Below are 3,974 nucleotides of genomic sequence, written 5' to 3'. Positions count from 1 at the left end.
ATGCATCGGCCTTAACTGTCTGAGCTTCACTAAAGCCGCATCATGCTGAGTCTGGAGTCACCTGGTCTCAGGTAAACAGCCTCATGAGGTCCAGGTGTTCCTGGACGTGATGCACTGCTTTCCAGGAATGAAGAGAAAAAAAACAAGGTCATGTGAAGGTCAGCTGGGGGCGGAGCTCACCTGAACTCACCTGGGTTCCAGTCTCCTGACCGGTTCTGATCCATTCACAGTTCTGAGTCAGAACCAGAACCACAGAGGAAGACAGAAGCTTGATTTCCCACCAACAGAACCCAGAAGCGGGTCGGGTTCTGACGGGTTCTGATGGCTCATCATCTCTAGCTCCATCTGACCTCTGACGCTCCCAGTCCGTTTGGATCTTCTCAGATCTGGAACCAGAACCCGGTTCTGGAGCAGCTCATCATGGAGAACCTGGGAAGCTGCGGTTGGACTGCGGGGTCATGCAGAGTGTCTTTGTAGTCATGATGCTACAGGAAGTCAAACTGACGTTCTCCAGTTATCTGCTCTCCTCAGGTGCTTCACCTGGTCTGGCCTTCTGATTGGCTGACTTCTTCCTGGAGGCGGGGCATCAGCTGACATGATGCTGCCATCACCTGATGGTGTTTTCTCTCCTGCTGTTTTTTTTTTAATTTAATGAACATAGAAAATAATCCCACATCAGTTCTGCTCTACCTTCTCAAACCTCCAGACGGCTGCCGGTGCTGAGCCCGGTTCTGGTTCTGCTGGAGGTTTCTTCCTGTTAAATTGTTTTTTTTCCTCTCCTTGGTTGCCTCATGCATGCTCAGTTTGAAGGAGTCAACGACTCGATGATGCTGGTTTCCTCAGACAGAAACCATTAAAGGGCCAGTATCATGTTTTCCAGTCAGTAACTTTGTCATCTTCAGTTATAAAATAAGACGGAAAGAACTTTGACTTCCTGTTTGAACGCCTTCAAATTCTGAACCTCTGCCTCCGGGAAATCAACATGGCTGCCCTATTAACCCTTTAACGTTTTTACCGGCGTTGCTCTGATCAGCTGTTTCGGCTCAGAACCAACAGTCCAGGTTGCTCAGTGCCGGGTGCAGCCGCCCAGGCACCAGCAGAACCAGGTTGGTTCTGGAGCTGAAATAAACCGGGTCGCTTCTGGCAGGAATGTTTTAGTGGACGGACCACTGTGCTGACTGAGCTGCAGCTTGAACCAAGCCAGCAGCGTGATGAAGACAGCAATGATCCCAAACAGGAAGCAAACAGCATGCACAGGAAATGCATAATCTGAGCCAAAACTTTTCACAATAAGAGACAAATGAGGTGGACTTTGATTATCCAACCAGAGAACCTGGACGGTTTGTTCTGAGACCCAAAGCTAAATCAGCTGTTTGGATCTGACAACAGCCTGAAGATTCCCAAACAACAACTTCCATAGAATCCCAGCGTGCCGAGGACAGAGTNGAGACGGGAGGCGGCGCCGGGCGAGTTACGCCTCCATGTGTGGATGGATGGCGGATGCCTGGGCTGATGCATCGGCCTTAACTGTCTGAGCTTCACTAAAGCCGCATCGTTGCTGAACAGCCACCTGGAAACGAGTCCGACTCCGATGATGATGAGAGGGAACCTGGCATGTTTGCCCAGCTGATCAATTCAGATAAGAAGAGGAGGACTTTGATGGATTTGTGGAAGAAGAATAAAAAAATGTGAGTGTATTGTTACATAGTTGAATAAAGTTCAACTAAACTTACTGTTTTATTTTTGTTACCTTTTTTTTTGTTGACCGTATGTTTTAGCATGCGCCTTATAATCCGGAAAATACGGTAATTAAATGTGATGTGAAATTTGTTTAGGTGATCTAAACACCAACCTAAACAGGTGTTAAAATCAGCTAATCAACCACCGCTCTGCTAGCTTAGCTAATAGCAGTGGTAGCTAATCTACCACAGTGACCACTTATTGCAAAATAAACATAAAGCCTGAAAACATAAAATGGACTGAGTACTCTGGGAAACGTTTTAGTGTTTTTTGATGTTGAATCCTGAAATATGAAGTATTGTTGCTGCCGACCGAGAGAACGAATCCGTCCATCTCCAGGTTTCATTTGGCTCACGCAGGGGTGTCCAAAGTGGGACCTGGAGGCACCTGCAGGTTTTATTCTCTCCCTGGTGGCAGTAACAACCTTCTCAGCAGGTCAATGTTCTCCAGCCATCATTTGATCCAGGTGTGTTAAACCAGGCAGAGAATAAAACATGCAGGACCCACCTGGGCTAACGGTTCGACCGCGCCAGGAAAAGAATCATCTTCTTGCCCTCCAGATGTAAACAATAACTGGCATTGTGAGTTAATAATAATGATTACATATTTAGTGAATTACTGTTTAAATTAATGAACTGAATAATCTGACTAACTTAATTAACCTCCATGTTTTCTGACAGGATAAATAACCAAATTGATTTCAGTTTGTTTCCCATAATGCTCGGCGTTTCTCCGAGCTGCACGACCAAAGTCCATGTTGAGTCTGGAGTCACCTGGTCTCAGGTAAACAGCCTCATGAGGTCCAGGTGTTCCTGGACGTGATGCACTGCTTTCCAGGAATGAAGAGAAAAAAAACAAGGTCATGTGAAGGTCAGCTGGGGGCGGAGCTCACCTGAACTCACCTGGGTTCCAGTCTCCTGACCGGTTCTGATCCATTCACAGTTCTGAGTCAGAACCAGAACCACAGAGGAAGACAGAAGCTTGATTTCCCACCAACAGAACCCAGAAGCGGGTCGGGTTCTGACGGGTTCTGATGGCTCATCATCTCTAGCTCCATCTGACCTCTGACGCTCCCAGTCCGTTTGGATCTTCTCAGATCTGGAACCAGAACCCGGTTCTGGAGCAGCTCATCATGGAGAACCTGGGAAGCTGCGGTTGGACTGCGGGGTCATGCAGAGTGTCTTTGTAGTCATGATGCTACAGGAAGTCAAACTGACGTTCTCCAGTTATCTGCTCTCCTCAGGTGCTTCACCTGGTCTGGCCTTCTGATTGGCTGACTTCTTCCTGGAGGCGGGGCATCAGCTGACATGATGCTGCCATCACCTGATGGTGTTTTCTCTCCTGCTGTTTTTTTTTTAATTTAATGAACATAGAAAATAATCCCACATCAGTTCTGCTCTACCTTCTCAAACCTCCAGACGGCTGCCGGTGCTGAGCCCGGTTCTGGTTCTGCTGGAGGTTTCTTCCTGTTAAATTGTTTTTTTTCCTCTCCTTGGTTGCCTCATGCATGCTCAGTTTGAAGGAGTCAACGACTCGATGATGCTGGTTTCCTCAGACAGAAACCATTAAAGGGCCAGTATCATGTTTTCCAGTCAGTAACTTTGTCATCTTCAGTTATAAAATAAGACGGAAAGAACTTTGACTTCCTGTTTGAACGCCTTCAAATTCTGAACCTCTGCCTCCGGGAAATCAACATGGCTGCCCTATTAACCCTTTAACGTTTTTACCGGCGTTGCTCTGATCAGCTGTTTCGGCTCAGAACCAACAGTCCAGGTTGCTCAGTGCCGGGTGCAGCCGCCCAGGCACCAGCAGAACCAGGTTGGTTCTGGAGCTGAAATAAACCGGGTCGCTTCTGGCAGGAATGTTTTAGTGGACGGACCACTGTGCTGACTGAGCTGCAGCTTGAACCAAGCCAGCAGCGTGATGAAGACAGCAATGATCCCAAACAGGAAGCAAACAGCATGCACAGGAAATGCATAATCTGAGCCAAAACTTTTCACAATAAGAGACAAATGAGGTGGACTTTGATTATCCAACCAGAGAACCTGGACGGTTTGTTCTGAGACCCAAAGCTAAATCAGCTGTTTGGATCTGACAACAGCCTGAAGATTCCCAAACAACAACTTCCATAGAATCCCAGCGTGCCGAGGACAGAGTATGGAGTTAGATTTGTTTCACAATTATTCAATCAAAAAAAAATTCTGTTACCGTGTTTCCCCAAAAGTAAGACAGTG

General features: G+C 47.1%; 1 protein-coding gene across 3 annotated transcripts in view; it reads right to left on the bottom strand.

Moving 5' to 3' along the window:
• Positions 1–3,974, bottom strand: part of LOC103131439 (atrial natriuretic peptide receptor 1-like) — a 30,158-nt gene that overhangs the window by 14,406 nt on the left and 11,778 nt on the right. The gene's annotated exons all lie outside the window — the stretch shown is intronic.

Source organism: Poecilia formosa, unplaced genomic scaffold (genome assembly GCF_000485575.1).
Source record: "Poecilia formosa unplaced genomic scaffold, Poecilia_formosa-5.1.2 Scaffold761, whole genome shotgun sequence".
In the NCBI taxonomy this organism is placed as follows: Eukaryota; Metazoa; Chordata; class Actinopteri; order Cyprinodontiformes; family Poeciliidae; genus Poecilia; species Poecilia formosa.
Note: the sequence above shows the minus strand (reverse complement) of the source record. Positions and strands in the feature narration are given on the sequence as shown.